The sequence below is a fragment of the Strongylocentrotus purpuratus genome, unplaced genomic scaffold (genome assembly GCF_000002235.5).
Source record: "Strongylocentrotus purpuratus isolate Spur 01 unplaced genomic scaffold, Spur_5.0 spur5_scaffold_4, whole genome shotgun sequence".
Lineage (NCBI taxonomy): Eukaryota > Metazoa > Echinodermata > Echinoidea > Camarodonta > Strongylocentrotidae > Strongylocentrotus > Strongylocentrotus purpuratus.
The window spans coordinates 8,051,031-8,066,993 of NW_022145610.1; positions in this window are offsets into that span (position 1 = coordinate 8,051,031).

Here is a 15,963-nt window from a genome sequence, read left to right on the forward strand (position 1 = left end):
GTAATATCCTTCTCGATTAAAAACTTGATCCAAATCAACGTATCTTGTGGTATTTTGTAGCCATACCTTGCAATTATTGACTTCAACTTTCACGCTCAAAGAAAGGCATCCAAGATGATAAGGCGCACACGAAACGCACCGAAGCCTTCCCAACATCAAGCCGCGGCCCCCGAAGAAATTGCGGGTGCCGATGAGTCATTGGACGAGCCCTGAGCCAGCCCACCCCCGCCGCAGCTTACGTTAGCAGACCTCAACAATAGCATCACCGAATTCCAGTCCTTCATTTCTTCAAAGCTGGATGGAATCTCCATCACAGGTTCACAGACCTCGAAGTAAGTGTAAATTTTAACGCGGAAAAGATCAGAGAAATTGAGGATCGGAAGCTACCTATAGTGAAGGATTCTACTCAGAAAATTATGAAAGGATTGGAGAACAAAATCATCTCTCTTGGGATCCACAATCGGAAATCCAACCTCCTCTTTTATGGTATTAATCAGAATGAAGGCGAAGATGTGTATAAAGTCTTGAAGAATGCATTTGCTACCCTAGGCGTTGATGATGCCCCGACGATTGCTATTGCCAACGCTCATCGGCTACCTCGAAGAGGAGCGGCAGACCAGACCAGCCAGCGTGGACCCGTCCCCATCATTGCGCGGTTCTGCTACATGGAAAACAGGAACGCCATACTAGCTGCATTCGACAACCAGCAGAGGAACCGCGCGAAGGCAACCGCCTCTCCAGGCAGGGCCCAACCCCAATCGCGGCTTACCGTTAGAACGGATCTCCCGCCTTCCTTGAAGATTCGTCGAGCTCTCCTAGCCACAGAAGCCTACAAGATGCGCAAAGAACAAGGACTTTCAACGAAAATCTTCGTTAGAGGTACGGAAGTCTGTTTACAGTAAAAAAATAAAAATTTAAAATTTAAAATTAAAAAAAAAAAAAAAAAAAAAAGGCACATCCAAGTGGATTGATTACAAGGGCTAGTAATGTCTATCACCAGTCAATGAGGTACTACTGACTTTCATACTCTTTAAATATTTTGTTTAATGTGCAAACTATCTACTGCAGATTTGATGGTGTGATCTCTCAATCTATAAACTTTCTCATATCTTTGCCTCCATATCCTGTAACTACTACAAAGTTTGATGATGTGAGTTGATTTGACATAGTTGTTAAATATTTTACCAAAGGAAATGGAGAAGCAGTTAATTTATCACATTGTATTTTGCTATTTTATACCATAACTAATGCAAAAGATTGATGATGTGATCTGGTGTGATCTTTTGTTTCTTTATCTTCATGACAGAGTGGAGAAACTGTAATAGCATTACTTTTCATATCATATCGCTCGTACGCTATACAGTACACTATAATGACTTCAAAGGTTGATGTTGTGATCTCTTAATCTTTCTCAAGAGAGAAAGAGAAACAGTTTTGTTTTCTCATGTCATATTGTGTCACAGGTCTGGAAATATGATCTCTTTAATCCCTTATTTTTTTTGTTTTTTCCAGAAGTTATGGACAAAAAATAGTTTTACTTTCTCATATGCTCCTAATAATAATGCAAAGTTGATGCTGTGATTATTTTGGTATTCTGAAGAAATTAAGAAACAGTCTTACCTTCTTGTATTATACAGTACCATAAATTAGTTTTTTGTAATGATATGATCTCTTTATTTTTTCAGAGGAAATGTTGAGATAGAGATTAGAGAAACAGTTTTGACTTCTCATATCGTATTATCCTACAAGTGATGTGATCTCTTTAATCTCCTATCTTTTTTTTTTTTTTCCAGAAGAAATGGATAAACAGTTTTACTTTCTCATATTATATTATGCTATTTAACAATACAAAGTTGATGATATGATTTTGTTGGTCTTCTGAGGAATTTCTGAAGAAATTGAGAAGCAGTCTTACCTACTCATATTATATTGTGCTACAAGTTCAATGATGCAATCTCCTTGTCTTCTAAAAAGAAATGTTAAAGTATAGAAAAAGTTGTGATTTTTCATATCGTATTGTGCTACAAATTTGATGATGTGATCTCTTTAATCTCTTAATCTTTTGGGGTTGTTTTTTTCTCCAGAAGAAATGGATAGATGGTTGTGCCTTCTCATATTATATTATGCTATTTAACAACGCAAAGTAGATGATGTGATTCTCTTAGCCTTCTGAAGAAATTGTGAAGCAGTCTTACCTTCTCATATTATATTGTGCTAAAAGTTTATTTTGATGATGTGATTTCTTTGGAGTTTTATTTTCAGAGGGAAATGTTGAAACGGTTATACTTTCTCATATTAGGCTACTTAATAATGCAAGTTGGTAAAACGATTCTTTTATGTCTTTGAGAGAAATGTGAAAACAGTCTTACTTTCTTATACTGTAGAGTTTAGATAATTTGGTTCAGTGTACTCCCTTAATTCAACATGCATATCCTAGATATTTGTACATGTATGCCTGAGATAATGCCTCAGCTGATTTTTTTTCTCTCTACTTATACATGCATGTTCAAGGTAGGGAGCTGACCATCATGCATCTTTTTGTTTAAAGTCAATCCTTTTACATGTATACAGTGCGTCCCAGAAAAAACGAATGATACATATTTGAAAAGCTTAGAGTCTCCTCTTTCAGTTGATGCTACTCATGTGATGCATATTCCACGCATGAGTGATTAAAAGCAATTTGAAGGAAGGAAACCAAAAAGTAATTTGGCGGGCGGTATCTGAATTTCAAAGATAAATTTATATTTCTAGAAAGTTCATTTTCTGCTCTTTCATATGATACCTCAATCTCATAATTTCATAATTTTAACAAACGAATTCGTTTTCACTGGGTGCCTGCCGTAGCAAAGAGCAGATTTGATAAAAGACTTAACTCCGTTTCGTTGACAATCAGCCATGCATGTAGACTATCGTCTACGGCTGATTGTCAACGAAACGGAGTTAAGTCTTTTGTTAATTTCGTTTATTGATACGGCAGGCACCCAGTGAAAACGAATTCGTTTAATAAAATTATGGAAATGCAAGCACTACTTTAAACAAACAGAACTTTGTCATTCCTCGCTCATTTTTCCTGATTGAGGTGTCATATGAAAGGGCAGAAACTCAACTTTTTAGAAATGTTAATTTTTCTTCGAAATTCAGATACCGCCCGCCAAATGTCTTTTTGGTTTCCTTCCTTCAAATTTCTGTTAATCACTCATGCGTGAAATATGCATTATCTGAGTAGCATCACATGAAAGAGGAGACTCTAAGCTTTCCAAATATGTATCATTCATTAATTATAGTTGTGCTTAAGTTATGATACAACATCGATACTTCTCGGTTTCGTTTTTTCTGGGACGCACTGTATATTACTGATAACATTTAAGAGATAGTATTTCATTATACTCAAATGTTTATAAGTTCAACTCTAATATGTTGGGGTATGGCAGATACCTCATGTTCTGTTCGAATGCCTCTATACATGTATGCCCAAGACATTTGGACAGAAACAATTTTTTGTATTTTTATTTTATTAAGTTGCCCCGTAGCATTTTCTGATTTCATGTACCTCAATTGACTGTATTTATTCAACAACATTTGTACCTCAATAAGTGTTATTCAGAGATGTGTGGATTTATCGATGGCGGATGATATTAGTCCCATTACATGTCCAAATGTTAGATGCGAATATTATCTACCAGCTGATTTCAAGACAAAATTTCCGAACAAAGGTCAATCGCACATTTATTTGCATATGAATGCTCGCAGTCTTGCAAAGAATTTCGACAAAGTACAGCTGCTCTTGGATTCTCTCGAATGTTTCTTTTCTGTTGTAGGTATCAGTGAAACGTGGTTACATAGTAATTCACCTCCTTCGTACGACATTCCAAATTATTCCCTGATACGCTCTGATAGATTAGAGGGTAGAGGAGGAGGGGTTGCTTTCTATATCAACAATGCTTTGTCTTTTAAACTTCGCTCTGACCTCTCTTTCCATCATAGGAGTGCTGAGTTGCTCTGTATTGAAACTATTTCCCGTCTTCCTGGAAAAAAATAATGTAATCTGTATCGTATATAGACCTCCAAATAATGACAAGAAAGTCTTTTTGGATGATTTCGATAACCTCCTTCACAAACTAAATCTAGAAAATAAAAAAATATATTTCATGGGGGACTTCAACATTGACTTGCTCTGTGACAACGATATTACTGCTGATTTAAATACACTGTTAAATGTTCATGCTATGTTTTCTACTATTAGAAAACCAACAAGAATAAATATGAATACTAGTACTCTAATTGATAATATATTTACCAATATTTCTGATAATAACATTGAAGCAGGGCTCATTTATTCTGAAATTTTAGATCACCTACCCATTTTTTTGCTCCTTTCCAATTGCACTAAAACTAAAACTAAAATGAAAATGGTTGAAGTTCGTAAATTTACAGAGGATAATATTAGCAAGTTTAAAACTGATTTGATGTCGGAAACGTGGAATGCTGTCTTAAATTGCAATGCAATGATATTGCATATCAGAGGTTTTTAGAAACATTAACAAACTATTTGAATATAAATATACCAAAAGTTCAAATTAAATCTCGCAGAAATTTACCCAAACATCCTTGGATTACCAGAGGAATTTTGAGATCTATCAAACAAAGAAATAAGTTATATTAAAAAAAAAAGTTTTTGTAACCCTACAGATAGAAAGAAGCAGGAATATAGGCAATATAGAAATAAGTTAACACATATTATTCGTATATCAAAAAGAATGTATTACACCAAACAGTTTGAACAGGCAAATGATTCTTCCTCCAAGTGGAAGATAATAAATGGTATTCTGAAAAGGGGGAATGTTTCTCATTCAACTGTGTTTAGACATGATGGTATTCCTGTAACGGACCCACATGAAATTGCAAATTGTTTTAATAATTAGTTTTCAAACATAGGTGCTGAACAGGCTTCGAAAATCAAAGGGTGTAGCAACAGTTTTCGTGATTCTCTTCTGTAAATAGTATGTCAACCTGTCATTGTTCTCTGGTAATTTTCCCTCAATGATGACAATTTCGAAAGTAATACCCATCTATAAGAAGTACGATGCTAGTTCATTCAGTAATTATCGGCCTATCTCAATACTTTCATGTTTTTCTAAAATATTAGAACGACTCGTTTACGATAGACTATATACATTTTTGACTGACAACAGTTTACTTAATAATGATCAGTATGGATTCAAGAAAATTTCATTCAACAGAATTTGCTATTATTAAATTATATGATAGGGTATCATCTGCCTTAGCCAAACACGAGCATGTTATAGGGTTTTTCATGGATTTAAGTAAGGCATTTGATACCCTAGATCATGACATACTTCTACACAAGTTCTACCATTACGGGATACGTGGTATACTTTTAAATTGGTTTCGTAGTTACCTTTCTTGTAGAAGTCAATATACAATATTTAATAATGCCAAATCGACCATGTCATCAGTTAGGTATGGTGTGCCCCAGGGCTCTATTTTAGGTCCGCTTCTTTTTTTGATTTATGTTAATGCTATTTCTAATGTCTCTTTCTTACTACGATATATATTATTTGCTGATGACGCTAATATTTTTTGCTCTAATTCCAACCGATAGAGTCTTGTTCAAACACTAAATACTGAATTGCCAAAATTATCTAACTGGTTTAAATGCAATAAATTATCGTTGAATTTGGGTAAAAATAACTTCGTCCACTTTAAAACTCGTGCTCATACTGAAGAAACTAATGTTTCATTAAAGATAGATAGCATCTCCATTCAACAAAAGAAAAACGCCAAATTCCTAGGCATTTATATTGATGAGTGCCTGTCTTGGCATGAACACGTACGTGATCTTTCTCGAGTTTTGTCTCGTTGTATTGGTGTTATGTACAAGTTAAAGCCTTTTGTTCCACTTAGTATTTTGTTCATTATTTACAATTCTTTCATTCATTCACGTATTTCCTACTGTAACATTGTATGGGTTATTGATAGATTAAATACTGATGGTATCTTTAGATTGCAAAAGAGAGCCATGAGACTTTGTTGTGGCTCTGGGTACTTTGATCATACTGACCCATTATTTTTCAAATTGAGAACTCTGAAGGTTACTGATATTCATCTTATGCAAATTGCAGTGTTCATGTACATACTTAATAAAAAAAAAAGATCTGCCTTTATTATTTTGTAACGATTTTACTCTAAATAGAGACATTCACAACTACCCAACCAGACATCCTTCTGATTTCCATTTGTTTACACCATGGAGCGCCTTAGCCCAAAGATCAATTAGATATGTAGGTCCTGACATTTGGAACGCTTTGCCACCTGAAATACGAGCTTGTAAAACCATTATGTTATTTAAAAAGAAAATGAAGGTAATGTTTCTCTTAAAATATAATCGTTAACTTTTGAGGTACATGTTTATTTATTTATTTGAAAATATTTATACAGGATGACAATATCAACCAAGGCTGTTTTTCGTATTGGTCCTGTATATACATACATGGTAAAATACAAACAATGAAATACAAAATATCAATGAAATACAAATATCATTGAAATATGCAAAACATTAATAGATTCCATGGATATTGAATAATATAACATTTTTATAAAATAACCAGCAACTAGACACATAGATTTACATTCAAAGGTTTACCCAGAATCACAAAAAGAATGATTTGAAACAATGTAAGAAAAAACAAAACTAACAAACTTGTATTTATTACAGTAGGGTAAAGAAAAAGATATATATACACACATCCATGAGAATATTGGTTCTTTACAACATCAATAAAAGTACAATCTTTTATAAAGGTATTTAAATGAAGAAATAGATGTAGAATTCTGTAAGTTAATATGTAATGAGTTCCAGATAACTCCTCCTGAGTACATAAGACTGTCTTAAAGCGTTCTAGATTAGGTTTTGGTAATATTACATGTTGTATAGTGCTAAATGTGTCAAGAAGAGGTAATGTGTATTTCCTTGTTTTTGCTTGTTATTCAAATACGTTAAGGGGCATGATTTTTGTATTTTGTTTTATTTTTGTAACGAATGTCTTATTTTAAGCCATGTTCTATGTTTACCTAATAATTATCAACTATGCTACTTAGGGACGTTGCGATTCAAACATTGTGTGTTTATGCATTGTTCCTAATATGTATTTAGTCCAGGCATTTCGTGAAAAAAAAGGGGTCAACCTCCCACTAATTGCAACAGAAAGTCTGTCAACTGTTTTATACCCAGAAATATGTCCTCTATAACATATCAAAAGTCTTAAGGAATCCAGGTGGGGGAAAGTTCCGTGGCGGCCATTTTTCAAAATGGCCGCCATGTATAACTACTGTTGTACAATTCTTGGGATCACTTTTTAACAGCACCTCATTTTACCATGCATAAGGTGTCATATGAAAGACAATTACATTTCCTACAAGATGATACCTCATTCAATAGGTTTTGGGATGATTTGCTTACCAATTTTTAGCCAAAAGTGTGATTTTTTACCATTTTTTTCAAAAATATGAATTGCGCCAAAATACATATTTCTCCATATTTATTTGATTATTATGCTAACCGACTTGAAACTTGCTGAAAAACTGTTCAGCATCCTGGTTGATATCATATCCAAATTTCAAGTCTATTACTTTTCAAATTAAAAAGTTATAGCGCTCTAAAGTTGAAACTTTGTTATGAGCCAAAATGGCAAATTTGGTTGCTAAGGGCTATCTTTTCCTTAGCAACGGTAACATATTGGCGTGAGAAATAGAATATATCACGAGAAATTGCTATCAACAAGCAGGTGACTACTTTTATAGGAAGTATGATGTCAAATGAAGCATTTTCATCCAATTTTAATGATAAATATCGCTTAGTTCCCGTTGCTATGGTAATAATATGCCTAGCAACCGATATAAAACACATATTTTTGTTGTAAATCTAATATTTCCCATATCTCTGCTTCTAAATAACAGAGAGTTTTGATTTTAAGTGCTAAACATACATTTCCAGAGACAAGGAATCAAATTAATTAAATTTTAATGAGCTAAACCTAGCCAAAAAGCCGAAACGGCAGCCATTTTCCAAGATGGCCGCCATAAACCTGATATTTCGCAATATCTCTGCTTCTAAATGACTTAGGGCTTTGATTTTCAGTGCTAAATATACCTTTTCTGGGCCCAGGAATCCTTTGAAACACATTTCAATGAGCTAAACCTGACCAAAAAGCCGAAATGGCAGCCATTTTCCCAAATGGCTGCCATAAACCTGATAATTCTCAATATTTCTGCTTCTAAAGGCTTAGAATTATAGTGCAAAATGTACATTTTCTGGGGCTAGGAATCCAATGACACACATTTCAATAAGCTAAACCTGACCAAAAAGCATTATTCTGAGGATGTGTCAACTAAATACCATGGCATGCCGTATGCCTGATGGACAACGTTCATGTATAGGCCATAATTATTATAATACTGCATGTAGTTACCACAGCCTCAGACTACCGTCTTCGATCCATCAATCTTCCTCAAAAAGTCTATTCATCGTCATCACTGTCACATGCAACTTGGGTTGAGTTCGTGCATGCTGACCCTCTACAGTTGCCACATGCAGCTGAGCACTCTATGCTCTGCTTCTTGCAGGTGCACTTCTGCAGTCTATCTGGCAGTTGCAGCGGATCATCTTGAGGAGCTCTTCTAGAGCTGCTGGCAAGTCCGTCTGTACGAGCATGACTCCTCCACTGCTTTCCCGCTAGTCATCTGATCGTAGCTCATCAGCTGCAATGCCCTTCCACTGCCGGACCTGGTAGTAGGCGCGAAGGCTGTGGTGTTTCGCTGCTGCTGATGTGGACGGTAGACTTTGGGGTTGAACATGAGAAATGCTGGAGGCGACCTTCTAGCAGAACCGCTTATGTCGCACCACGTTGAGCGACTCTGCAGGCTTCCCATTGTACAGGCAAGCCAAGGCTTTCTCTCCTGCTTCGATCTACAACATCATCGGTGGACGCTGTCGGTCTGTCAAACACAATTGCTTGTTAACGGAAGTGCGCACTGCGCACTGGTTTTAAATTTGTGAAGGGAAGCTCCCTTGTCAAAGCCATGCACGCGGGAAGTAGTATCACATCCCAGGAGAGCGTGCATGAAGAAAATGTGCTGTGAAACATCAGGGCCTAACTGCTGTTTGACAGACTTCATGTTCCAGACACGCGGTTTCTTCACATTCTTCTTTGGCTCGGGTTGGAAGAACAGGTCAGATGACTCGAGGTTGGTGTGGTAGATGAGCAAGATGAGTAGATCTGTGTCATCTCCGATCAGCACAGTATCAGTGGTGGCTGCAGACTCCACTGCTTTCTGCACTATGAGGAGACCAACGTCACCTGCAGCATGATGTGTCTGGCAGTTCTTTGCCCCTAGTTTGGTGCTGAACATGTTGATGAAGTGCTGCTTATTTATCTTGTTTGCCAGGAATTGTTCCTTCTTCATTGTAGCCTGCAAATCTTCATCAAATGTCACCGTTGCTCCAGCATTCCCTCTTGCACGTCTTTGGTGTGCTGTACCCTTTGTTGATGTACTATCATATCCATCAAACACGACTGTTGCCTGTCCATACTTCTTTGGGACATACTCTGTGTATTGCGTGCAGATACATTTGTATGTTGAGCCACGTGCCTATGGAATGCGCTGAACTAGTGTCCCAACATCCAACACGTAGTGGACTTGGCCTGTGATTCCTGGTGCATCCTTTGTCAGGAGTGTCCTGATAGCATCTGCTAGCACTGGCTTATGGGGCTGTCGGAGCAGCAGTGAGGAATCAAACAGAGTTGGTGGGTAACTGCACAGCTCATATTTGAACACAGACTCTAGAGCCTCTGTAGCTTTCGCAGCAATTGTCAGTCGCTGGAAAAGCAGCTGGGGATCCACTTGTACTGACTCACCATCAATCTTTACTGCCGATTTCAAAGCCAAGGTGATGGCCTGATCCTTCCTCTTGAATGTGTAGTCAGCAGCAATTTGTCCATCCATATTGGTCAGGATTGCTGTTCCAACAGTTTTTGCTGAATCCACATTGACTTTTCTGGTTGCATGTACCCATGTCGAAATGCTGCGTAAGCTCGGATCTGAGCTGAAGGGTTTTCTCTCTTTCAGACAGCTGATAACTGCATGTGTGTCTTTCATGTCACGTGCTTGTCTAGCATTTTTCATGCCCTTGTTTTGTTCACCAGTGTTATAGTTTACACCTGTAAGCTGTTGAATAGCATTGTTGACTTCAGCACAGGCAGGCATGGAGAGCAGCCATATGAGACGCTGTTGCTCTGCCATGCCTCGCCCTCTCGTCAGGCCACCGCTGGTCTTCATACTCCTCATTAGGACCTGTTCGATGGTGAGATCTACGGACAGACCAGCCCATAGGCGATCACTTCTTCTGACAACATGGAACCCTTCTTTGAATCGTTGATCAATGATCATGAGGGCTAGCCAACTGTCACAGAAAAACGACAATTAGTCTTACTGGTTTTAGGTCTCGGCTCAAAGAGGCTTTATTCATGGTGTAACTGAAATACAAACACCAAAGGAAAAACTCACCCTATTCAGGGTAACATCATTCTTAATTCTCATGTGACAATTAGCCCCCCATTTTAAGAACAATTTACTAAAGTAAAATTTCTACACAAATCATAGAATTATTGGCAATTACATATCTCATGGAATTTTTTAAAGCAAACTATTTCAATGTTTACTGAACATCTCATTCCAAATGTACTTATTATAGCATGTTTACAATAAATATTCTACACAAAACCTAGAATTATTGGCAAATACATATGTCATGAAAATTTGAATATCAAACTTTTCCTACACAAATCATAGAATTATTGGCAATTACATATCTCATGGAAATTTTTAAAGCAAACTGTTTCAATGTTTACTGCACATAAATCATTAAATTGTCATTAAAGCTTTCCAATAAGTATCATCAGTTTCTTTCTGTGATCCCATGTATCAGTCCAAGTTGTGAGTAAACGCGTATGCTAAAAACGTAGTCTCTGTGATAACAAGGAGTATTGTTCGTAATGGGACATCATCTCGGTCATTGTTTGTCGTTTGAGTCCAACCTTTGTGATCCCTGAAGACTTTTAAAGATGACCACCAACAGAAGTCCAAAGCTAATTATGGCAAAACTCACATCTAAATCTGTTATAATGTCCACAATGATATAGCTCCAACACTAAAGTTCATAACGAGTATCATACATAGACATCGTTCAAAAAATACATTGGCATTGTTTAAAATATACATTGGCATGATTCAAAATGCAGTGAGTAACATTCCTGCATTTGCATAAACTAAAATACATGTAATACTGCTGTAATATTTTCTTCTTAATATCAACCTTCAGTAATGCATTCCATGCATCTCCAAAAACATATGCTCAGGATAATTTGTATGCACTATCATATACAGTTTGATGGGTACACATTTGTAGCTTGCAAAATCAAAATACAATAACTGCTGCCATTTAAACAGACAAGCTCCCTATACATAAACTATGCTCGAAAAATTACGAGAAAAAAAACAAATGATGTCTACAAAGCTCTTGCTATCTCGTGCTAACATCTTAGATATTACATAATCTTATTAAATGCAATGTGTATCCAACAAAATTGACATTAATAAACTGTGTTAACCCATGATACATAATACACATATTCAATCATTTACAAAGGTACGCAGACCAAAATAAAAACATGTGTAGTGCCTTTTACACTCTCCTCATACCATTTGCTGCAACACTATCCTGACCCTTTACATCCTAAACCTGTACTCATCTCATGATTCTTAGTCAGATGCCTGAACAATTGGCACTTTGCGGCTGATGTCTTCTATGGTACATCAGAAAAGACCTCATGATACTCACGCAATGACTGAGATATCCCTTTCCTACGTCTCTCTTCCACGGACTCATTCCCCCTGACATGCTCTATGAATTCCTTCTCATGTATGGATGGCATCACTGTCACCTTAGCACCATCAACATCACTAATCTGAACCTCAACATCGTCCGCTGAATCCTCACAAACCTCGCTACTCTCTTTGCTTATATAACAACAGCCAGCCATTGGCAAGTTAACCTCCTCTCTACCTACTTTGTTCCACAATGAACTCAAAGATGGATCTTCCTTCTGTTCATGAACAGAACCTGCAGGCTCTATGCAGGAAACGGGACTACCAATTTTCAAACCCTTGAGCGGTTTGACCTTGATCTCCTTCTGAGATCGAGTTTCAACTGCCATCACCCCTGGAATATCCTCTTTCACACCAGAGATATTTGCAACCTGCTCAACTCGCTCAACTCTATCAACCACCTGCCCTTCAATAGTGTCCTTGACATCATCAATGATATTCACACCATCACTATTCACCTGGTCTGCATCGTCACTTACTACTTTACCTCCTTTAGGTACCCAGTTCAAATCTGGATCGCGGGGTTCACGTGCACCAGTTATATCCCCAATAACAACATCAAATAGTGAATGAGGCATACACAAAGCTTCTATATCACCCACATAGTATGGAGAATCAACTGTGAGCTTCGCAACTGAGAACTCCCTTACTGTACCATCAATGAGCAATACTAACTGCTTGTACCCTGTCAGCTGATCTTCATCGACTAGTTCTGACTTAACTACACAAGTAGTGCACCCGCAATCTCTCAAAACTGATACTGCTTTGTTCCCTTTTTCCATCCTACCTGAAACTACGGGCATATGCTTCGTCATAGCCCCTACCAGATCATAAGCCATGCCTAACTTATTCACAATGCTTTGTCTTGCCTGCTCTAATGAATTCAATCCATTTGTTTCTACTGGTAGTAAACAGATACTAGCTAGTCCAAGATGCACTGTATTTGCATATGGTGAACTATCCACAGACTTCAATGTGCCGATACTATCTCCTGTATTCTCAACACCATTCGCGACTAACTGAGAACTGTCATTACCGTCTACTCCTTGGGTGGGGAAATCTGTCCCATCCAAAGTCATCATTCCTTGCGCTGACTGTATTCGTTTGCGCAACGGACATTCGCTCTTAAGGTGCCCCTGGCTACCACACATATAACAACCTCTAGCAGAACGATTGCCTGTATCATGTGCTCTTGCACCCTTACTACTTGGTGTACGCGAGTCAAAACCCTTACCCTTGGGGACTCTTGGCCGAGTGGGACCAACACTACCCTGTGTACTTGTAGCCGTCGGTTTGAATTCACCTGGATTGCGGGGTGTACCGAATGTATGTAATCCATGGGCCCCTACGTAAACCATAGCCCTTTCAACAACCTTATCAATGCTACTATCCTGCCCCTCTCTAACAAACACTTCAACTTCCCTTGGGCAACAATACACAAACTGTTCTCTTAGAATTAAATCAAACAGGGAGTCATAATTCTCTTCAATGTTTGATAACTCAATCCAATTCTGCAAGTAACCCTTCAATCGTACACTGAATTGCCTTGGCTGTTCATGCTTTTCTGGCTTCGCCGTACGAAATTTTCTCCTATAACCATCGGCGGTCAAATGATAGAACTCCATCAACTCTCGCTTTACTGCCTCGTAATCATTGCGATTTTCCCTTGACATTCTATTCACTACCTCCAAAGCCTGCCCTGTCAATTTAGAAATAAGGTGTAAGGCTCTTACACTGTCAGGTACCTTTTGACTAGCCATGACTAATTCGAATTTAGTAATGTACGCATCAAATTTATCGCTTGTGTCGTCAAATTTCCCAATTTTCAACTTCAAACTACCCGTATTTACACCGGCATTCTTTCTCTCCTCGACCCGAAGCTCGGCTAGCTTCACTTCTTTTTCGCGCTCTTCGCGATCACATTCTAGCTCTTTTACTCTCAACACTTCGGCGCAGCGCTCGGAAACGAACTTGTTAAGCTCACTACCCGCAAGGCTCATCTCCCGACCTAGGGTTGAGAACTCTTTTATCTGATCTATACTGGCCATTATGAAACTGTATTCGAAATCACAACTGGGTATCAACAGGTACGGAACAATCCCCGTAGAATCTATTCAAGAAAACATTGACAACCATCAAGACTCTTGTTGTAGAGGTCTAGCTTAATTCCCAAGACAAGAACCCGTGAAAAACTATCCACCATTTGTCTTAATTAACATAGACATGCAATATCAAGACCCGTCTCAAAGTCAAAGTATGACAACAAGTATCCCTGTGCATCCAACCTAGATTAACTCATGCTCACACACAGCTAAATCCAACACCATGTCCAATTCAGGTCATTGAAACCCATCACAGCCCTCGCATACAAACCTGTACACACCGCTGAAATGCACAATGCCTACGGACACCCATGCACATAACACGCATACCTGAAATCTGAATAACAATCTACACACAATCCCGTATACCGACGCAAATCACCCACCGCAAATACTGTACGTCTATTGACGATACACGCACTGCTGAAACCGTGGCGAGAGACACACCACACCGAACCGCAAAATCACTCCTTTTGCTAACATCCGTCTCTCTTTTAAAACGAAACCTACACATACAGTGTAACGGATATTTTACCAACAAAATGTGATATAACATACGAGACCTAAAACTTTGGTCCTGGCAGGGTCGCCATAAATTGTCACGGAAAAACGACAATTAATCTTACTGGTTTTAGGTCTCGGCTCAAAGAGGCTTTATTCATGGTGTAACTGAAATACAAACACCAAAGGAAAAACTCACCCTATTCAGGGTAACATCATTCTTAATTCTCATGTGACACCAACATAGTGGTTGGTCAAAGGTGATGATGGGCGTAACACCATGCCGACAAGCATGCTCACACACAGACTTCAGTGTGGAATAGATGCAAGTGACATCGCTGGGATTCATGTCGATCATTGGGAGAAACATCACCGATGATTTCCCTGGGTGGTCAACATGATGCACTAGCTGCATCAGTCCAGACCATGCCGGTCTTGGTGAGGTGAACATAACGGATGTCTTCCACATGAGATCAAGGTCTGCTGTTAGGTCCTTTGCCTTCATGTTGATCACCTTCTGGTATGTCAGTGTTGTCATACCACGGCTCTCTTCTTTGTGGTGATGGATGGGAATACGTCCCACCGTGGAGATATCGATGGAGGTGACCTGCGCCCTGAGGGTAGGTCACCTCCATCGATATCTTGGTGGCTGGGGTTATGGCAGCAATCATCCCCATGCCATGTAATGTATTGTTACCATAAAGGGTACAGATGTTGTGGTCTACATTTGTCTGCAGCATACTAGACAAACTCCGAACTGAAATCAGGTATGTCTGTTCCATGAGACATCACAGCATTAGTTAACACTGCAGACCTGGTGGTACACTGCATCTGCAGCATGAAGGTCATGCACATGGAGGACACGGGCTTTGAATGTTTCTGGCATCCTTCCTTTCGTCACAGGATTACAAGATAATGTCCTTGAATAATTATGACCTATACATGTACGTTGTCCATCAGGCATACGGCATGCCATGGTATATAGTTGACACATCCTCAGAATAATCCTTTTTGGTCAGGTTTAGCTTATTGAAATGTGTGTCATTGGATTCCTAGCCCCAGAAAATGTATGTTTTGCACTAAAATTCTAAGCCTTTAGAAGTAGAAATATTGGGAATTATCAGGTGTATGGCAGCCATTTCGGCTTTTTGGTCAGGTTTAGCTCATTAAAATGTGTTTCAAAGGTTTCCTGGGCCCAGAAAATGTATATTTAGCACTGAAAATCAAAGCCCCAAGTCATTTACAAGCAGAGATATTGCGAAATATCAGGTTTATGGCGGCCATTTTGGAAAATGGCTGCCGTTTTGGCTTTTTGGCTAGGTTTAGCTCATAAAAAATTTAATTAATTTGATTCCTTGTCTCTGGAATTGTATGTTTAGCACTTAAAATCAAA